We start from the raw sequence: 23,097 nt of genomic DNA, 5'->3' as shown, positions 1-23,097 counted from the left end.
TAGTCATTATTACCATTTAATTTCTTTTGGCCTTCACTAACACCACTTCTTTAAGGCATGTCAGTTTAGTGCTTTCCTTCCAGTTGCTTTAAATTCTATTGTATTGTAGTTTGTTATGTAATTACTTTCTAATTATTCTCCAAAAGACCTTACCTGTTTTGAAGTCTGCCTACTCAATTATTGATGTCACTAGTTTTTCCTGATTTGGCTGTAACATCTGGCTATTGGTTGGAAGACAAAGTAGCATTTTATAAAACAAACCTCTTTCTCAAATCTTTTCATGAGTCATGTAAAACATTGATATAGACCAATACAAAGACTGTACTTATTTTATTCTTGCACTTGTCCTATCAGATTGAGTCAGAAATTTTCAGGAAGTCTGTTAACACAGTTTCTGAATCTGTTTTCATCTGAGTTAGGGTAAAATTTGCATTGCCCTGAATGACACCAGAGTTAAAGTAACAGACTGAATCACTTTTGAATATTTCTGCATAGTTGAAGTTCATGTCTATAAAGTCTGATCAAAGGCTGACTTGGGCTATCCAGAATTTTTTTTACCTCACCAAGCACAGGGTATGGGATAAAAGGAAAGGTTCACTTTCTTTTTTGATATGGACAATTATGGATAAATATTCTCAGTAGAAAGTATATTGACAGCATGCAATATTCATTATTCTACAATTACCTTTTCTTGACTCTCATCGTACTTTAATCTGCTGGTCAGATGGCAGAAGGGGACTATCACATTGAAGAATGTGATCATGTCTGACTTCCAGTGTTCCTCTCCTAACCTGTGATTTTGAGCTATCAGTAGTCACTAATTGTAATTATACAGTTTCCCTAGAAAATAGTGGCTGGGAAGGAAGAGCACAGCATTTCATTGCAAGTTCACAACAGAAGGGCAGATTGCTGAAATTACTCCTTTACTATGTATCGCATCCAGTTCCCTAGCTTTGAAGGAAAAAGAACCATTTTCCAGGCTGACCTTTCCTTCTTTTTGAAATTGAAATAGTAGGTTTAGAAACAGGAATGCTATTATTATATGAAGTACTAAATGACTGACATTCATACAAGGTATATTTAATCAGAAGATACTGTTGGTGATGTGAAATAAAATAAAAATCAAAGGTCATGGACACAGTGACAAAGAGTAAACTGAAGCTGTGTCTTTCTAATATTGTATTCATAAATGTGAATTACCTTTGTAATTTGAAGAGAAGGATGTCCCTCTTTTGCTTTACCCTCTCTTCTCTAATATTTGCTCTGACATAAATACAGTCCTGACATACCTTGAATAAGAAAAGAGACCTCCTGTGTAATATTATTTCCATAGGAAGGATACTGCTACTACATTAAGGACAGTTCTTAAATAAAGCTGAAAGGTATATGTGCAAACTGAAGAATAAAAATGCTAAGTAAGCTAAAGGGTCATTTTTTTTCCCTAAGAAAAACACATGTAATCGCTCCTCTACAAGGTATAAACTGCAATTAAACTGAATAAAGCTGTCACAATTTTTAATCCAAAGTAATGCTTATGTACCTGAAATTCTTCTGTGTGCTGGGATATAATACAGCTAGTAAGATAAAGCCTTGGCCAGTAATACTGTTTACAAAGACTTGGTAGCCCTGTTACCAAAGGGACAAAAATCTCATCTAAGATGGGAGGTTTCCCTGAATTGTCACAGTGCTGAAAAAAGCCCACTAATATAAAATCTGCTCTCTGTTAATAAGACTCTTTCACTTCAAGGAGTCACTGAAATCCTAACTGATATCTAGCAACAGATTCCCTGTCAAGGGCCTGCTTGAAAGAGAGGGAAGTCAATAAAAGTAAAGTGTAAGTGTACTGTTAATGGCAGGTTTTTGTAGGCATTCTTCTCCAAATTATACCATTCCTATTCAAATACCATCTCAAGAGTCTCAGACAGTGTCAAGTGCAATCATTGTTATTGCAGTTGCCAAGGTAATCAATTGAAATCATAATGAAGGGAACAGAAGGAAATCAATAGAGTCTGAAATTACAAATAAAGAGAAGCTATCGTTTAAAAGCATTTGGCTGAAATCTTCCATATTAATGGAGTCAGAAATGGCTGTGTCATTCAGAAGCAGTGTGGTGCATAATTCACATGAGTGCATTAGAACACCTAAAAGCTATTGCAGCAATTAGAGCTGCCTACCAAGAAAGTGTCCACCTTAGAAGAAACATCGCTGAATTGTTTGTTTGGTTCCAATATGTTTTCATGTTTAAAATTATAGGTATTTTCCCCCAAAACAGCCAGCATGATGCAATCCCAGTAAACATAGTTACTATCTCATATTTTGTTGAAGAAGCTTATCTAATGCACAATAACTCTTCTGGAGTCTTCTTTCTGTTAAATGCCCTGCTCAGCAGGCCTACTCAGCCCCACCCCTACAGTTTATACCCTTTCAGTGCCCCAGTGTCTGTGGGACATTCCTAGCTGATGGCAGTGCTGAGCATTTACGCTGCTCTTTTACACGGAAGTAGCACCGGTGTCCACACACGTAATATCTAAGGCAAATTTTTGGAGAGCACATCACTGCACATAGACAAAGCATTCGAGGTGTGACCAAGAAGATACTGTCCTTTTCTCTTTATTCTTGGCACTTCAGCAGCTACAGTCCTTGGGCAGGTAGGACTGTAGGATCTTTTCTTTGGCTTCAGAGACATGAGCAGGCAGAGAAGGAAAAGTTGAATATGCACTTCTGCTGTGAGTGGTCTACTAACCAAATGTTGTTATTGCACCTTGCAAGGCCCAATAATTATTCCAGAGCTCAAGCTAAACATGATGTCATAGTGTTACTGCATTCATTCGGGAGGAAGATATGAGTCCCAGCTCCTGAACCAACTGGAGCAGGGAATTAAAGTATCCATTGGATACAAGAAATCTAGGTCTCTTAGAGCTAGCCATTATGTTATGCAGCTATATTCCCTCCTTCCCCCCCTTCTGGTGAGCAAGGTGGTGAATATTTAATAGTTTCATGCAATATGGAACAGCTTCTAGAGGAGGGGTTGAAGAAAAGCTGTAACACCCTATAGCACTGCTCTTAGGTGTTTCCTGTGCAAAGCAAATTACCATCATGCAAACAAGTTAGATTAATCTATTTGTGTCCTTCCTGAAAGGAGTGCTCAGACTACTTAGTCCCTTCTGAAGAGGGATATGGGCAAGTGTCCACATTATAGTTTTTCCAGCTGCATTCAGGAGAAAGAGATGATGTGGGTCAGGGTTTTTTTGCTTTTAGGCAGTTGCCCTTACCTCACTGAAATGTGACTTGGCCTTCTTCAGAAAATTGCTTTTAAAAGTCAGAGAGCAGGAATGGGAACAAAAATTAAGAATGTACTTCCTTGCTGCCTGAATTACTGATAGCAAACTGTCCAAGCACTGAGCAACAAAAAGCTTTTTTGCTCCAACATATTGATTGGCTTTTACATGACATTTAATAAAAACTTTCCATTACCAATTGCATAACAGCAATTAAAATCCTCAACAAATCTATCTTAACTGCTTATAGTCTTCGACTAGGGAGCATTTTCCTTGGCAAATATCTGCAGTAAAAAGGCTACTTAATCTTCATAAGTGAAACAGTCAGTTATGCTAATTAATCTCTTTTGTTGTCAGTTTGCATTGAAATCTTGTACAGATCTGGCCTTCTTCGTTAGGTGTGTTGAGGCATACCTTAGTTTGCTCTGAGAGGAGAGGTCTTTCTTCTGCCACATCAGCTGAAGCTAGATCTGATCATTGTGTGCCTCTGTAAAGGAGCTGAAAGTATTTTGCTCTTCAGTCTGCAGGCCATGATTGCAAACAATTAAGAAAAAAATATCTTTGATGGATTGACATCTTGGTTGAGGCCAGTGAATCACTGCATAATACAAATAAAAGCATGAAATAATATAAATTAATCATTAACAGTACTATCTACCTTTTGGTTTGTACAGATTTATTAACAAATTAGATGAAATATATTGAAAACAACCCAAAGTCTTTCTCTGGAAAGCATTGAATAAGTCATGGCAAAAGGGGAATAATCCTTTAAATCCTCATATGTGAAAAATCAGCCATGCTGATTTTTACCTCATGTCACAATCCCAGTCCCTGGGGTTCCTTTAGCTCTCATTGTTCCAGATTCCTGATCTCTGGGTTTTAACTTTAAGTGTTTCTGGATGAATATTATCAAAAGCAAAGAAGTAGGAGACTTGAAGATACAAGACTGTGCCTTCTAGTATCTCAAGCTTTGCCTCCTGGCATCTAGCTCCAACTTTGAAGCTGTGAATCTTTTCTCACTTCCTCTTCTTGATGTTCAGTTCTCAGTCACGTACTTACAAGAGCATCAAACCTCCCTCTTCTGCTTTATTTCTTTTTTTCCCAGAGAGGATTTTGGCTTTTACTGCTCAAAACAGGAGCAACTCTATCTGTGAGAGAGGCCTGAATGCCATTTGTATTTTTAAAGAAAGCTTTGCGAAGGAGGGAAAAACCATCTTATAAACGTCTGGATAAAAGCCAAACATAAATCAAATAGGTATTTGCACTTTAAATAATGTGCTAAATGTTTCTCTACTGTAAAGCCCTCATAGCAGATCAATACAGCTTACACTATTCACTTGCAGCAAACAGTAAAAGACTTTCACTTCAACAGTTTCCAACCATTTAACATTGTTAAAAAGACAGCTAAAACATCAATTGGGGGCATTTTCTCCTAAACTGAAATGGATCGATTTGTTTTCACGACATTCACTGTGGAGATGCAGGATTAGAAAGGAGGTAATATGGGAGGAAGAAGGAAAAGAAGTCAGTGCATTGCTTTTAAGTTAATGAAATAAGTTGCATACTTCTGTTCAGCCAGAGTAAATCTTCTTGAAGGAATTGACTTTTTATAATACTGAGTTAATAACTAGTTCTCTACATATGTAATATGGATTGACTTATAAATTGATTTTGCAGTATATATGCAAAAGCAATGGCTTTGAGTGTCTGATCTGTGACATTTGTCACATCTAATCAGTAAGGCAACAGTGTAAGTTTGTGATCAATGCCACTTCAGAGGGAATAGGTATTAATTATTAGTAAACTCTAAAAGAACTATGCATAGTAATTAAATAAAAATGAATTGTTCTAGGGTTTTTTGGAGTTAAAAGCCAAAGTGATTACTTAGTTCAAGTAATAAATGCCTTTGTGTGATCCCAGATCAACAAATCATTGTTAGTGTACAGAGAAAAAATGGTGTTGTTCACACCATTTTAGTACTTACACTGAAGAAGGAGAGAAGAAATAAAATTCTGAGGGAATAAAAAGAAACAGATTTGAATTCAGCATCTTTTGTATTCAAAGACTGTTCTTTTTCCCTGTCTCTTTTGTCTTCCTTCTTTTTGTCACTTTTTTTTTTTTCATTACTTCTTTCTTTTCCTTAATGGCTGCACTGTATTTAAAAAAAATAAATTTAAATAATTGCCTCCTGCTCTTTAACTTTTTCCCCATAAATTTCAGCCCTATGAGACATGTTATATGCCTTATGACAACAGAATACAAATCTGAAGCCACAAAGAAAAGAAAACTTGAATAGGCATTTTAAAAGTGTTGTGAGATGCATATCCTTATGCATACCTATCAAGGATCAGAAGATAAGTTAAATGGTAGAGACAAATCAAGATTAGAGAAATTATATTATTTCCGGTTTATAACATATGTTCCTTTTTCACCAAGTACTATACAACTATTTGAAACAAATGGTTTGAAATAATTTATTTTTTTTCAGGGGATATTCTGAGTTTATATCCTGTAATACTGAGCCTTGAATCTTGTGAACTATAACTTCTGTCGAAAAAATTTAAGGTACCTGTAACTAGGTTCCATTAAGTTATCTGGCTTGTGTTTCTTTGGCTCATAAGAAGGCTTCAAAACAGCCCAGGGTTCTGTGCAAGTCCCAGGATCCTACATAAATATTCAGTAAGGGTCATGAAGCATTTGTGTACAATAATAGTTAATCATATGAAGTAGTATAAATTCATTTAGGTGGCTTAATGAAATAGCATTTCCCTATACACTGATGTTCTGTTAATTGTATGTTCATCCAGAGAGTCAATGAAAACGTGCTTGGCAGGTAAACCTGAATTCACCATTTCTTTAAGTTCCCACATAGTAAAATACCTTCTTAAAAGTTTAATTAGCAATTTATCAGGTTTTCCACATTTTCTTTTAAGTACAAGCATCATCACTTTGTAAAGGTATAGATATTTCTTGCCAGTAAGAACTATAGCTCTTAATTTAATCATGGTCTGATTTTCTCCTCCTTCAGAATCAGGGTCTGATTTTTTTCTGAAAACAGAGAAAAGCCAATATAAGTTATATAAGTAGTGTCTTAAGTCTTAGGAATAGAAGTAGTTTTATGCAGCTAACTGTTTCCTGAGATTGTGCTGGTTTAGGCCCTGCCGAGACTGGAGACCATGTTGCTGTTGCCCGTCCCCCACCCTCAGCCGGTCGGGCTGGAAGTGAGGCACAAACCTCGGGTTAAAATAAGAAGAAATTTAATACAACAGTGTGATAAAAAGTCTGAACAACAACAGTAGCAATGATAACAACAGTAAACAGTAATAACAGTGAACAAGACAAAAGATATACAGAGAAAACTGCAATGGTTACAGACAGCTCGCCGTGACCTCCCCGCGACCAAAGCCACAAAGGAAAAAGTTCCCGTGCTCCTGCGCCTGGACCTGACGTCAGCATGGTATGAATAACCCGGCTGGAGATCCCTTCCCCCTTCTCTGCTGTGGAAACTTAACCCTATCCTAGCTGAACCCGGACAGAGATGCTGGATGAAACTTAAAAACTGCAGAAATACTCTTTATTTTGGGGAGATCCAGAAAGTGAATTATACTTTTGATGTATTATTTCCAATAAGAGACCTCACTACTTCTTGTAAGATTTGGTGAGCGTGTCATTGGTACTGCCACTCATTAAAACTATAAGGTTTGTTTAACATGCACCCCAGTTCTTGCAGAATTCATATATCAAAGTAATTTGTTACAAACAAATATTTTGAAATAAGTTTTTAAACCCCACTGGCTTAGTTCTTGGTCATATGAGATGAAAACAGGCATGCTATGTGGAAAACTGTGCATAAATTATTTTAAATCTAATTTTAGTTTAAATAAGATGGAGATTTTATGGATTTGGGTCAACAGAGATCATATTAAAAACATTCACTGATTCATTCTAATGAGTTTAAAGGATGGCGGCTGTATTTTCCCTTCAATCTATCTTTGTCCTGTTAGTATGTAAGTACAATATGTTACGTGATATAAAAAATACTCATTCCTGAAAATAGCCGAATGTAAGAGATGCCCCTGAAATTGTGTTCTAGACTGAAAAGTCAGACAATGACTTTTCTGAATGTAGTCCTGATATTTTAGCAAATAGACAAGATGTGGCCAAGTCTTTCACCAGCAGTAATACCAGATTTGCCTGCAGGTAGACAGATCTATTCTTCCAGGGAAATGTGAGTTTACATCTTGTAAGACACTAGAGAGAATTTTGTCTAACTCTTGTGTATTATGAGTTTTTGCAATAAAGGTTGGAAGAAAAGACATCAGGAACCTCAGGTCAAGCCCTGCTCTGTGTGTGCTTACATCTGGCAAATTAATAGAGCAAAATTTTCTAGTGCCTGCCCTTACTATTTTTTCCACAGAATTATATCTGCAATCCTGAGTGGTCCATTTCAACTGCAGTCCAGGTGTGTTAGTGGGAAAGAGAGGGCAGAGACATCTGGGCAATGTTACTCACCCACATACAGTGACAGAGGCAAAAGAACAGTGTTTGCTTGGTCATCAAGTAATTTTCCTTCTTGTAAAGGACACAAGGATGATCTGAAAGTTGCCTTCACGCCAGTTTGTAATAATGTGAAGAAATAATAAAGAGGGTTCTTTGGGATTCTTTGCATTCACAATGCTGAGAATGTCCCTTATTACCAAATGTACTGAATGTAATGAATGTCCCTTCATAATATATGTAGTGGTTTGGATGTCCTTTCTTTAGCCCAGCTTACTGAAGAAGCACCAAGATATGTCCTTCCACCTTTTCACTACCATGTTTCTACAGTGACACTGAGTCCTTTTTAGCACTGGGGAGAGCACAAGTCTCCAAAGTCTTAGACACTGCAAGTTCCACAAGCATACACAGAAAGTTACATGCGAGGGATCCTGTTAATATCTCTAGAAAAGCTGCAGCATCCATCCTAAGTTTCTTAGGCATCAGGAAAACTACATGAGAGAATTTATTAATGCTTTAGCTCTATGGTGATTTTCTGAACTTTCAGGTTAATGAGAAGATACGGGCAGTCCCATAGGAAATGAGATTTCAATAGATCTGCTTCCCAGAGACACTAATAGGATCTCAGGTGCACAACTATCTGCACTGGTTGGCTGTGGAGCCAAGGTATCCTCATGTAAGTTCCCCCTGGTAGGGACAGGTAACTAAAATGTGACTACGAAAGTCCCTTATAGGTTTCATCTCTTAAAATTCTTCTGCAGAGTTAATAGAAGCATGATTTGTATCCCAGTTGCAGTGCAAGTGTTGTCTTTCTTAACGGATATGGAAAGCTTTCTAACGTTTTCTTAGATTCAAGTATTCTCATTAAGTACTCCCTGAAAAGCAAAAATGCCTAAAACTTAGCCTCTAAATATCTACATTTGGCATCAGTACTGAGCAGATTAAATGTATTTTACAGTGCATCAAAAAAAAAAAAAAAAAAATCAGTTTCTCTCTCTACAAATACAAAGTAGAAAACCCCCAAAATTATAGCATTACTGTTAATTTGCAAGATTTATGTTTACATGAAAGACAATAAATGCCTTTATGAAAATACACTATCTGTCAGCAGAGTGTATACCATACTTGTCAGATTTATTTTTTTTTTTCCATGAAGAGCTTCCTTAACTGTCCTTACCTCTATACTTAGTATGGACAATGTTTGCACTTTGAAAATATAATCTGGGCAAATGGACACTAATGATAACAATTTTGTTTTACATTAAAGTTACTAAAAATGCCAGGTTGCTGTTCCTCAAAATGCCCTTTCATGTCTATAAAACCAAAACATGTCCTTTGTGTGAACTTCAGCTAGTTGCCAATAGCTCTGTACTGGGTTAGTCTGTGGGCTGGCTGTCTTTTACAGGAGTGCCGGTAATAGATCAAACTTGAAACAAAAACCTAACCTATTTTTTGTTAAAAGTAAGACTGTTTCTGTATTAGGGTCAAATTCAAACTAGAGGAATTACATTCTGGCACATTCACTCCCTGTTTTCTTTTTACTGGCTGACAGTTTCTTTAGTCTTTGTAGAGGATGTGTATCTGTGTTGGTGCAAAAAACCACTTCTGGAGAGATCATTTATTTGTTTATACCATTCAAATATTTAGGATTCTTTGGATTCCCTGTCACAGCGTAATTATAAAAATACAATTTAGTTTACTTTTCATTAAAAATAACAATTATAAAATTTAGGCTTTCAAAAGAATAATTTTATTTAAAAGAGGGTTGCTAAAAATAGCCTAAAGCCTTCTTTGATCTGATAAAATAAAAAGGTTGGTAAACAGAAGTCGGGAGTTTCATCAGATCAGGAGGTATAGCCAGAAAAAAAAGATGTGAAGATCTTACTTGACTGAAAGCTTTGGGACTCACTGATGATTGCTCTATTTACTGCTTAGATTTGTCATCCTTTTTAAGTATGAGAGGTATTATTTTTTCTAAGTTGGAGCCAGTATATTTGGGGAATTCTTCCTGCAGAGTGTGATGCTGTAAATGTTTTCTCTGTAGAGGTTCTTTAAAAGGACACCAACCTTCTTGTAGTTCCACAGGTGACTGAAACACAGTTGTATGGATACTGTCAATCAATTTACCCCAAGGCTATCTACACAGTTGTGGAAAGATATTACTTTAGCATGGGGAAGTACATCATAATTAACTGTAATCTTTTAGCAGTGAAGACTCCATTCAAGCTGTAAAAATCTAGCAGGACAGCTATGTGCATATACAGTGTGTATATCATGTCAGAACACAAAGATACATATGTCATTTCAGTTATTATTTTTAATCCATTACTATTACTTAGATTTAATTTCATATATAAATTATCCTGGAAATGACTAAATATTTAATAAACAAATAAGTTTCATGCTCTGTGATGTGTGATTCTCTGGAGACATTTAAAAGAAGTATAGATGTGGCACTTAGGGACATGGTTTAGTGGTAGACTTGGCAGTGGTAGGTTTGCACTTGGACTTGATGATCTTAAAGATCTTTTCCAAACTAAATGATTCTGTTACTCTATTCTATGATTTTATGATTCTCACACTTCTCAGTTGATGAAATCTTAAGTCATCTCTAAGCTTCTTATAAGCAGTGTAGTCAGAATTTCCAATGCTGAGAACAAGAATTAATTTATCTCAAAACAATCTTGGATCTAGGATCACTTTTGCTTCTCAGGTGTGTTGTTGATATGAAGAGTGCAGAGAAGACAAGAGATCTGAGGAAGTGCTGAGGAATTCATGGCACATGTCCATGAACAAACCAAGACAGTGAGAAGAATACACAAGTTCTCAATTTGACATGAAGTTAATACCTGACATATTAGTGTTAACTGGTTTGTTATTAGTTTGAGCTCATTTTAATGATTTTTGGTGATTTTGACTTAAATAAGGAATGATTTAAAGTAACCATACAACCAGTCATGCTGCTACAAAGTCCTTTGTAAACTCCCAGGCTAAGGCTGAGTAGGCTGGTAATAATCATTAACCAGATTTCTATTCAAGGAGTAAGATTCATGACACAGGCCTCGAAACATGTTAAAATTGTAATGTGAGCCCAAGTCCTTGAGACAAGGACATTAGAATGTGGGGTTTTGGGGGGTTTTTTTGAGTCAGTTCATGGTGGTTGTAAAAACAGCCTCCCAACCCATTTCAGGACTCAAGTGCGCATGACCAGAAAGAGGTGGGAATAAAAAAATTACAGGAATTATCAGGTTTATGTATGAGAACTTGTTTATTACGCATTACTGTATCCTGTATAATCAGCATGCTACACAAGTTAGGTGTGCATTGTTGGTGAGATGACACCCCTGCGCACCCGGCTGTTAATAAAGGAGTGTCTGCTCACCTACATTACATTGGTGCTGATAAATTATTTTATCCCATTTTGTAACATTAGGATGCTCAAAAGAGGTTTATTCATATTTAAAGGCCTAATAGAAATAGCCACCCATGCTGAGAAATTACTCTTAACAGGAGATTCAGAGTGGTAAATATTTCTTTATTAAATATAGCCATTTAATAAACACTGGATGCAGATCCAGGGAACTATTAAGGGCTTCCCAAAAGTGACACACTCCCTCAGTCCCCATTGCAGTTCAGCTGCTAGTGCTCAGAATGCCGCAGGAGCAGGTATTTACATGTCTGAATTTCCCTGGGTGTGACACTGGAATAATGACTCATAATTACCTATCTTGCAAGGGTGTTGTATAGATCACATAGTTAAAGCTTGTACAACACTTCTAATTGTGTAAAGTGACATGAGTTAATTATTATTGTATTGGCATCTTCTGTGTAGGTTCTTGTATCTTAAATTTCTGTAATATAGTGAGATTCTTTGTCTATGTCTGTCCACCTGTGTACGTGCATTCTGCGAATGAAAGTTCAGTACAAAACAGATCAAGTTTTTTCAAAATGGCCATTTTAATCCTATCACTGGCATACTCAGCAGGTAAGTACTAGCCAGATGATACTAAGTAGAACTTCAAAGAATGATGGTAGCTCTGGAGATTTTGCAGCTAATCACAGATGATTAATGGAAGTTGGGGAAGTAACTTTAAAAAACCAACTACTTTACCTTTTTGATTGCTAATTATTCATGGAAGACTAAGAACAAGAGTACACTGCAGTGGGAAAACACATTTTTAAGAATTAAAATAAAATAAAATTGATCACCTAGTTAGCATGCAAGCAGCTAAGTACAGCAGGGTCAGCTGTGCTAATTTGAGTCAGTTTGGGAGCTTAGCAAAGCCTCTTAGTGCCAAGTGGATTATTTCAGTTTCAATTAAAGATGAACTGAGCAGGTTTCCACATATCCATGTACATCTATGGTGGGATGTTTACCCACTAACATTGTTACATACCTGAAAACTGGACTGGCTTATTCCAGCACGTATAACAACAAAATGCAACTTTTAAATTTTTTTGAGGGGGACATGAACGGGTGTTTTCCATACCTATAAAAGAGGCTGTGTTTCCTAATTTGTTTGCAGTTCGAACACAGAAATGTGTGGTAGACTTTTCATCATTCACACTTCCCCTTTCATATCCTTTTAAGAATGTATTATTCAATAAGAAAAAAAAATAAACATTACAATAAGCATTTAAACAATGACAAAAGGACAATAAGTAAAATCTTCCCTGTTTTTGTCTCTTCAGAGTACAGTCTTTTCAGGCCTAACACTTAGTCCTTTTCAGTCTGACTGGTATAACTGGGTTCACTCTTCCTCAACTCATTGGATAAGACAAGGCACAAACTATAGTGGGGTTTTTTGTTTGGTTGGTTGGTTTGGGGTTTTTTTGTGTTTTTTTTTGTGTAAGACTCCTTAGACCATAAAATCCTGATAATTTTTTGTGTCGCATAATTAACTCATTACATGAGTACTCCCCAGGCTGCCAAGTTTCTCATGGAAGCAAAGAGAGGCTGTGGTTGCCTCAACAGGCTTACAATCCTATATTTCTCACAATATAAGCATGGGTCATACATATAAAGGCAAACAAAAGAAATAATAAAAGTATTAAGCTACACTGTATTCTCAATTCTTCCACCTGGGTGGGAAACAAAGTTGGTTTTAGTGATAGATAGATAGATAGATAGATAGATAGATAGATAGATAGATAGATAGATATGTTATAACAATCATATTTCTGTATCAAAATTGCAGTTAATTCAGGAAAAATAATTTTATTCAGCTGTGTGAAGAACACCTACATATTTTTATGTTCTATGAAGGTAAGAGATTATTTACTAAAACTCCTGTCATTTTCATTGAAGAAATAGAATTTGCGGAGAAATCTGAAACAAATGAGAGTTAGGTTTATAAGAAGAATTTTGAGAGGTTTCTCTCTACATATGCCCTTCTAAAGGGAAAGAAATAGGAATGAACTGAAGGATCAAAGAGGCCCTGGTGAGCTCTGCTGTTCAGAGTGTTCATGCTGGGACAAGGGAGAAGGGCTGAGGAGAAAGCGCTTTGAGTGATGCTGGTTCAGCCACTGCAAAGCAGAATCAGAGTGACAATTCTGCTCCAAAACCAAGATCCTTCCTCAGCCCATCTGCACTGCTGCAGCAGATATACAAGAGCTCACAAACAGCTGATATTTTCGGACATCACACGTGAGTGGTAGATCCCATCTATCAGTATCACAAAGCTGCAGAGCCCAGATAAGACAAAGAGGAGATACAGTTGGAAAATATGGCTAAGATCACCAGGGCTATAAGCTATAAGCACCAAGGCTATAAACTACCACAGAAATTACAAGAGGGAAAGCACTTTCAGCAGTCCTTTGCTCCCAGTCCCAGATCAATCACTCTGCCTCTTAGCTGAGCAAAAGAGCATCAAAATTAGATTTGACTGTGACGAATATTTAGAGGGAAAGAGAAGGTTCCTTAAGGAATTGAGACTATTAGAAATATAACTAATTAGAAATATAACCAAAGCCAGTGCACATGGGTAAATATTTCCACCTCATTTTTTGTCAGTGTTCCTCCTTCTCAGACCATAGTAAATGGGGTTGCTGTAAGGCCCTCCGGTAATTGCAGTGGAATGTGTCAGTTGCGATTTAACTGTGGAATATAGCATGGCAGCTGATCTTACATTTCAGAGGCATTAGAGCAGCTTCTGCTGTAAGAAAATAATAATAATACACTTCTAATGGAAAAACACAAGGGTAATTCTCCTCTCTTCTCTGTGAATCAGAAGTAATTGCCATAGCACCACTATAAGAATATCTTGGTGGTGAATTCATGGAAAGAAAACCCCCATGTTATAGTTTCTCCACTCCTTTCTTTCTGCTGTGTGATGCAGTACAAGGAAAAAGCCCTATCTGAGTCTCTAAACACACCACTCTCCTCCAGTAGTAAGTTTCCTTGAATGCCTAATTAATGCTTTCATCAACATGGTTTTTTATTTATAAAGAAGCACCCATGAGACGTGTATGCACAAGAGATGCCCATTCCTAGTTTGAAGTTGTTACATTGTTCACAGAATAAGAGGTGATTTTGGCTAAAAAAAAAAAACAACACACACACAAAAAAACCCACAAACAAACAAACAAACAAACAAACCCCCCACAACCAAAAACCAAAAACGCACACACAAAAACCCCAACCACAAAACCAAAACAAACCCATACTAATTTATCACTCTTATTCATTATATTACACAGATAGTCGGAATACTCTTTATCACTCTGAGTTCATGAAAAAAAAAAAAAAAAAAAAAAAAAGGACTAGTTAAAGTCAATACATCTGTAAAGTTGTTTCTTTTTCTCATAACAAATTTTGCCCTTGTAGTTTTCCAATTAAAGATATTTCCTTTAAATTTTACAAAGCTTTAACGAACTGTCACAGATGGGTATCCATGTGCACCTAAGAGGGACCAAGTCAGAACATGTTGGATATGTTAGTAGACAGAGGAGAGGGGTTTTTTTCTTTATTCAGAATATTTCACAGTTTTGTGAAGTCAAAAAGCTCATGTACCTTTCTGTGCATTAAATAAACTTTTAGAGACTAATTCCATTTTAAGGTTACAGAGCTATCAGGAAGATAGCAAATCAGCACAGAGAGACAAAAGCATCTTAAGAGAGTAATTTTCATGATGCTACTGCTCTTCTAGTCCTTCCTGATCCTTTCACTTGAGCAGTATAACTGACATAAAGGTGTGGAACAACAATTAGATTCCCATGCAGTTTAAATAATGTTTCTCAGTAAAAACTTTAAAGTAGTTGCTTCTCTGAGGTCTTTATATTGCATTGAAAGGTAAATATGGAACTTCTGCTTGCCACTTGTGTATGACACAGCATAGCTCAGGACTACAGACTGTTGTCTCCCATTGTCACTCATTCCTGTTCCTGTAGTAACATATTTTTGACTTCTAGATATCGTAATAATCTTCGAAGAGTTTATACTTAAAGTTATTATTTTTTTGAGAAGAATTTCTAGAAAAAAATTGCACTGTTTGTGTGCACTTCTACCTCAGACAGTGTAAAATCTGTTTTGTCATCGATCCTGTCATTGCTTCCTAGTGCTGTGACTTCTCTCCCCTCTTTTGAGGCAAAAGGAGTAAGTGGGACCATAAGAGAAGTACACATCTTCATCAGAAGGACATCCTCCCTCGGCAACCTGTATCTCTGTACATCTGAGACAACTTCCTCTCCCTTAGAAACAAGTCATGTACAAAGATTATAGTATCAGTAACCTCTTACATTCCTCTAATTCTAACATTAAAAATACACTCATTACAGAACAGTTAAAGCATTCCTCCCCCTTTCCTGAATAAACCAAAATATTTCTCAGTCTTCTTTAAAGCAGGCCTGTCTGAAATGAAATATTGGAGTCACATGGGCATCTGCAAAGTCAATGAGTGTTCCCCTTTTTTGCACTTGTTTCCATCACACCACGGTCCCAAAACTTTAACAATCAATTTAACTGCACTCCGTTTGTAAATAATCATGGCAGTATTAACTTGACACCACATACTGACTACGATCATGCTGCAGTGATTGATATACAAAAGATGAAGTGACAGCTGGACCTGTCACTATCTTTGATAGCTGCACTATCTTTGGTCAAATTAGGTTTCCTGAATCAGCCATCCAAACCCATGAGAAGAGACACAATTTATTGACCAATGTTCATGAGTTCTAAGCATTTAAAAAAAACCAAACCAAACCAAACCAAAAAAAAAAAACCAAACCAAAACAAAACACCAAAACGAATAAATGGAAATAACAACTCATCAAGAGTTGAAAAAAACATGCAAATTTATAAATTTAGAACCTTATTGCAGGCACCAAACTAGATCTTTCTACTGACTTTGGATCAGACTCCAAAAGCAATCCTTAGATATAAAGTTATGTGGATTAAAACAATGCTTACGGATTTACATACAAGCAAATAACAGCAAGATTTCTGAGTAATACTCCACTTACTCCCACTATTCCTTTGAAAATGAAATTTATATTTGTGATTGCAAAATTCCAATTTCATCTGGGCTAACTCACTACATTTCTCATTTCCTGTTTCCCCATGTCTGACTGATCGTCACTGAAAAAAACCCAAGCCCTATGCTTTCCAGCAGCAGTGAAGGATATGATTTCAAACAGAAGTTATCTAGCCACTCAGATGATATTTTCTTACAGACTAGCATTACGGTTCTTGATGTTCTTAAATTTTTATGGCCAGAAACGTATGCTCCTTTTGAGTGCCATTAACAAAGCATGTGCACTAAGTACTCCCTGGTCTCAGGGTTTGATTAAAAGAAAAAGGTGGTTGTGGGAGATGTGGTAGGTGCACCTGCCTAATGAAAACAGGGCTTCTTGGCTGCTGAAGCTTTGTTCTCAGGCTTCACAGTAGTTGGTGCCTTTGGCCAATGGGAACCATTATTGACTATAGATCAGATTCGGATGGGTATAAAAGGAATCACCTGGGGAGTCATTTAGAGCTTGTCCCCTGGAGTAGCTTTGGTTGAAGACTCTCCCCTTAGGTCAGGAGGCTTCCCAAGGAAACTCCTTGAGGTAACTTGAATCAGGATGCTGCCCTGAGAAGATCCTCGAGGTTGAAAGCCCTCACTTGTTAGATGAATGATAGAGTGGTTTGGATTGTCATTAAACCCTAGGAAGTGGTGATTTGTTCTGCATTTTGGGTTGTGGTTAAACCCTAGGAAGTTCTGTTCTCCTCTCATGGGCATTTAAACCTGTAATTGAATAGTTATGGAGGGCTAGTTAATTGTGTTGACAATAAATTTTTAATTTTTTGTGATTGTTTATTTATTTGAGAGTCTCCTTAACAGGGGATTGAAACTTTTTTTTTTTTTTCTTTGTTAGAGCTCTGTACTCAAAATTTTGAACAAGGTACAAGAGACAGACTACAGAAACAGTGTAGCTGTTTTCCTTTTTATTCTATTGAAATTATTTCTTGAGCACTTTCTTGCTAATAAGTTTGGTAACACAGGAAGATGTTTCAGATGCAATCTCAAAGGCAATCCTGATAGTATGAATTCCGTATGGATAATCTATGTTATAATGGAACATGATGACTGATTATCATTTCAGGTATCAGTGGGACAATCTTCATGAGAAAGGCCTTCATAATTTGGCCTTGAGTATGTCTTTGATATGGATGTTAGTCTGCAGAAAATAGCATATTTAATTTTATATGGCACTTCAGAGTCAAATGAATCTTAAATTCATACACTGATTTTTCACTCAGGAGCTGGGAATATACAAGGTTAACAGGTAGGTTTAAAAATTACATAATCCAAATTAACCAGTGCTACATTATCTAGTGTTGCATAGAAATTTAGTAATTGCACAACTCATAACACAACTCTATCAATGCTCCATGAATACTTTGGTCTAACTTGTGCTAAACTACTTGTAGAATACGATATGCCTTCACAGACAGTAAAAGATGTTGATTACAGATACAGTGTTGCATAAGAGATGAAACTTTACATTGAAGATGTAGGAGTAAGGCTTCCAGAGACATTTATGTCTAAGAGTGCACAGAAAAGAAGCAGCAGAATAAATTGTTGGCTTGCTATTCAGTACCCCTGAGAGTGATTTCTACTAATGGGGATCCGCTTTGTCTAGTCTACTTCATCAAATCAGCTGATAAAATTTAAGAACCAAGTCACAAAGCAGGGCAAATAGAAGAATTACATTCAGTCTTCATCACGCAACAGAAGTGAACGAGCTCTGTAATATGATAAGTGTCCAAGGGAAGACATGGGAAGGAGAGTGGAGTTAGAGGTTTGTCCTTCCATGTGAAATTGCTTCCTGCTTCAGCCTCAAGTTCTTCTCATTCCCTCACATTCACTTATCCTCTGCCTTAAGTAGAGCTTCTCCTTCCATGTGTCTTTAGGTCCTACATGTACATCTAAAAAAGCTTTACATCCTCTCTCAGACTTCAATATTTTTTTCCCTTAAAACAGCCAATCCCCTTAATCCACCTGTAACAAAGAAGATTAATTCTCCGGGTCTTCTTAATTTCTGTTGCTGACAGCTTTTGAAGTCTAAATATGTATTTCTCAAATAGGGTTGAACAAAGTTATGTCCCACATGAGGTCTTGGTAACGGCAAGCACGATTTCGTAAACATCTTCCTATTTGTAATGGAAATACCTCATCTGCTATATATTCACTTCAACTGCATTGATTGTCCTAGGATCAGATGTTGCACTCTGATCTATTCTCTGTCCTCTGGTTCCGGATAATGAACCTGTTTATTCCCTTTAGTGCAAAAGCAAACTAAGGAAGAAATATGTGGTTTTATTTATTGCACCATTGCATTTTGTTCTGCCCCTGTTATATCAGTTCTCAGGAGCATTCAATTTTTCCAGAAGATATTTCACTATCTATGATTTATCTAATTGCCTACTTAATTTGTGCCACCAGCAAGCTGTTAGCACACGCCTACTCTTGGATTTATCCCACTAAAATATAAATGACATTTTTTATGAAGTGGAAGAAGATTTAAGGATCTGCAATATGCTTAAGGAGAAGTGTCTGGAATGTGATGAACTTGCATAGAAATCTCAACTGCAGGGTCAAAGCCTCACTGTAGCTGATGACTCTCTTCCACTTAAAGCATGTCTGCCTGGGGACTATGTCCAAATATAACAAGAGTAATTTTATTTATTTTTGCTTTCTGTTTATTGACTTTTTCAACTGCAGTTATTTCTAGTATTGGTAAAATTGATACACCAAAACTTCAGCTGGGAATATATATCTGGGATTATTTTTTTTTTTTTATAAATTCTTCTGCTAGCTTCTTTGTTTATTTCTCTAAAATTTATGCCTGCTGGATAGGTACACTTGTTAAGATTTGATTTTTCAGGTTTTAACCAAGTTAACCTTTATTCATATGGTTTTATAACCTATGTTATCAAATTTTATATCAAATTTGAACCTATGTTATCAAACCTATTCCACCAAGGTTGCAACCTTGACTTCCCTTGGCGAGCTCTCACATACACAAATAATCCCAAAGCATAATGACTGCACAGACAAACTCATGACATGGTAAATATAGTGTAGAAAGAAAAAGTTTTTTAATCCTGCATCTGGACTAGGGTTACAATGCCATAAGTGGCTTTCATGTGGAAAAGAAGGCCTTCTGCCTGGTATGAATTTAATTTTTTTAAGAACATATTTTTCCCATAATATGTTGTGAAAAAGTGAGAATATTTTTTAGAGTTGATAAAGCAACTAGAATTATTATACTATCTTAATTCAAAAAATATTTAAATAACGGGTACTGTTTGGGGTTCAGAGCAAAGACCAAACAGACTACCTATTACTTCAGATAAGTTCTAATACATGAGTAGTCCTATTAAATTTTCAGTCACATCTACACCTTCTAAAGAACTGTTTATTTCACAGTTTTTCAAAGCGTCAGCAGTGAATAAGACACAAACATTGCACCTGATATTCCAGTTTCTATTCTCCTTTAGGCTTGCCCTTCAGAATCATGTAGGTTTTTTCTGATGCTGCTGTCTATTACACAGGAAGTGATTAAATGAGCCAAAGGAGGGGTCTATCATTCCTTCGTGTGCTCTAACACAGGTATGAGGAACAGGATCTGAGGAAGAGAACTTTAAGCACCTTAAAACAAATGATAAGATAGAGTGACTATGAAAAGAGCCTTTAAAAAGAAAATCCCTGAAGTCTGTTTCAATCAGATAGAGAATTTATGTGAGTTTCTATGCTCTGTAGTTAGAGTAGGATCTCAACAGGATTTGAAGGAAAATTCCACTGTTAAAATTGAAGGCCAAATATGTCCATTAATCAGCCCAGTGGTAAGCTTGAGAAAGTGTTTAATGCTTCACCTTTTTCCAGAAAATCTACTCTATGATCATGAGGCAAACCTTTCACGCTGTCAACTGATTTCAGATTCAAATGACTGAACTGCACATTACTTTGAGAAGTTATCCTCAAGAATGTCCACTCACAACTTGTATTATAAAGGAAAAAGGAGTGAATGTTTTTCCCCTGATGAAAAATCACCTGACTAAAGATTAAAAAAAAAAAAAAAAAAACAACCCACACCCTTTTTTGAATATTTTTAATGGGCATTAGCTCACTAATTTTTCTGTTCCTAAAATCTAATGGGTAAGTCTATGCTTTCCTCCCCAGTCTGTATAGAGCAAAGTAATGTCCTCTCTATGGGAATCAAAGCTCAAAATAACTGCTTTAATGGTCTAAAATATACCTATGGATTACTTCGTATTTCCCTGGTATTTCAGTGCTGAACTTATTACACATATGAAACTGTGTACTTGCAAAAGAAGCTGCTACAAATGGTAAGCATTTATTTGAGTTAGCCTCAGATATCCAGGCTACTTCCCAGGCGATCTCAGGACCAAAATCCTAGACTAGTCAGGAAATATTTATGCTGTGTTTGTGTCACAGGAGTCTGATATATTCCTACAGTAAATGGTAAAGTATTTTAGAGGCAGACTACCTTTCTTCTCTCTGCAAAAGTTTGTTTACAGGAAGATGTAGTGAGATATAAATTTCTGCCTCAGGCTTCTTCATCAGCAAGAACTGTTTCTCCAGACTGGGAGAGGGAGAGGTATGTGGGGCTTTCTCAGTTTGGAAATGAGAAGGAAAAACTTTGTCTGTACATTTAGAGAATGTAAGGGAACAGTTAAAATACTGGAAGTGCCCTGTAATTCATAGCATTTGGAATCAGGTACAGTATTACTGTTAACCTTCACTTTACCCAAAAGATGACCTTTCTACCTCTTTTGTATCAGTAGTGTTCAAGCTTTTTGTGTAACTCTCCCTGGCTTGACATTCATCTGTTTTGCCAGTATAATCCTTCTTAGCCATATCAAGGAAAGTAAGATGTTACTTGTTTGCAGTAAAATGTTGCTTATGTCAATCAATCTTTTCTCCTAAGTTACTGTAACAGCTCCATTAGAAAACACAATAATCTTAACAGGAGTTAGGGAGAACTATTGCACATCTATCTGTTCTGTACTAGCTTTCAGGTATGCTGAGAAATGTTTTAGGGTTGGATTTTGGAGTTTTTGCCTTTGTTACAATGTATTTTTAACTATCCCTTAGTTAAGTGTTTTCACTTTCACTTGTATGTAATTATAAATGAGTATGTATATAACTTTCAAATTCTGTTAATACATTTTGTGTTTTCTGACCATAGCTGCTCCTTATTAAATCTAAGTTGAAGACTGCACACACATACATACACACTTTGCTTGGGACTGAAAGGTGGATAAATGATCTTCGAAGAGGTTTTCAGTTTTGTAAGACAATGACAGATGACACGGATGTATAAATAGTGAGTCTACGGACCAACAGTTTACCCTAATGAAGAAGAAGGATTATCAGAAAGTTAAACAGAATGAGGATAATGTTCTCTTCTTCAAGGCTTTCAGGTTTCAGAGAGAGCCGAGAAGATTTTAACCTATCAAGCTGTCCGTTCAAGGACCTGTTTCCTATTGCAACAATTGCTACTGATGATTGTCCATGGCAAAATGGGCACTGCTGGTTATGGCATATTGAATTACTCTCCCTGCTTCAACCCAGGGTCTGACTTTCATGCATAATTTAAGTTTCACCATTTTTCCAGATTCAGCATTAATGTGCTAGGCAGGCAGTTAGAGATAAGCTAGAGACCATTTTTCATTTCTTCCCTTTAGGTCAGGCATGCTGGAGAGAAAGCCTTTTTAGTCTCAGTGTATGGGATCATAAAATATTGATTCACTACTGGTTCATATGCACATTTAGAAGAGTGTGAAAGGTGTTATTCTGTGTACTCTTGTGGCATGAAATATCACATGGCCATGATTTACTCATTTGCTCAAACGGTGAAATGAGGATCTTGTGAGAATCAATTCCAGCACAGGTAAAAAAGAGGAAAGAAATGAAAGGGACGCTGGTGTCCAAAGCCTTCCTGTAGTTACTTATATTACTTACCATTAATAAAGAATAGAAATGTTATGCCCTCTTTGACTTCTCTTGTCTTACACTTTTGGCCTGTATCAGAGCTAAATGAAATTTTACTTGACACTTACTTGTATTATTCCAAGAAAATGAGAAATCTCATTCCCATGTAATGTATGACAACCACTTACCCTAGTGTCGGTCAGTAAATGCTTTTCAAATCTGCTAAGAAAAGTAATTTTCCTACTTAGGAAATTGTGCCATTTTGCCATTTCTTCTCAGGCAGAAAAAAAAATCATTGTTTGAAATCTTTTATAGAACAAAATTTTTAAAATTCCTTGTCAATGATTTTGAAATTATGGAAATGTTTTGCCTTCTTTTTCCTCAAATTTGTCAAAATATTTTACTTCAGTTAATCTTCTGCAGCAATGAACATTGCAGTAAATATTATGTATGTCTAAAGGTAACACTATATTTCTGTTATGGGTAAAGAAAGACGGATCATTCACAGAATCACAGAATCATCTAGTTCAAAAAGACCTTGAAGATCATTCAGTTCAACCGTTGACCCAACACTAACAGTTCCCAACTACACCATATACCTCAGCACTAAGTCGACCCGACTCTTAAACACCTCCAGGGATGGGGACTCCACTACCACCCTGGGCAGCCCATTCCAACACCCAACAACCTGTTCCATAAAGAAATGCTTCCTAATATCCAGTCTAAACCTTCCCTGAAGCAACTTGAGGCCATTACCTCTTGTCCTATCACTTGTTACTTGGTTCAAGAGGCTCATCCCCAGCTCTCTGCAGCCTCCTTTCAGGGAGCTGTAGAGGGCGATGAGGTCTCCCCTCAGCCTCCTCTTCTCCAGACTAAAC

This window comes from Athene cunicularia (assembly GCF_003259725.1).
Source record: "Athene cunicularia isolate RWA chromosome Z unlocalized genomic scaffold, athCun1 chrZ_part4, whole genome shotgun sequence".
Classification (NCBI taxonomy): Eukaryota; Metazoa; Chordata; class Aves; order Strigiformes; family Strigidae; genus Athene; species Athene cunicularia.
The sequence above is the reverse complement of the archived record's forward strand: the minus strand, read 5'-3'. Positions refer to the sequence as shown.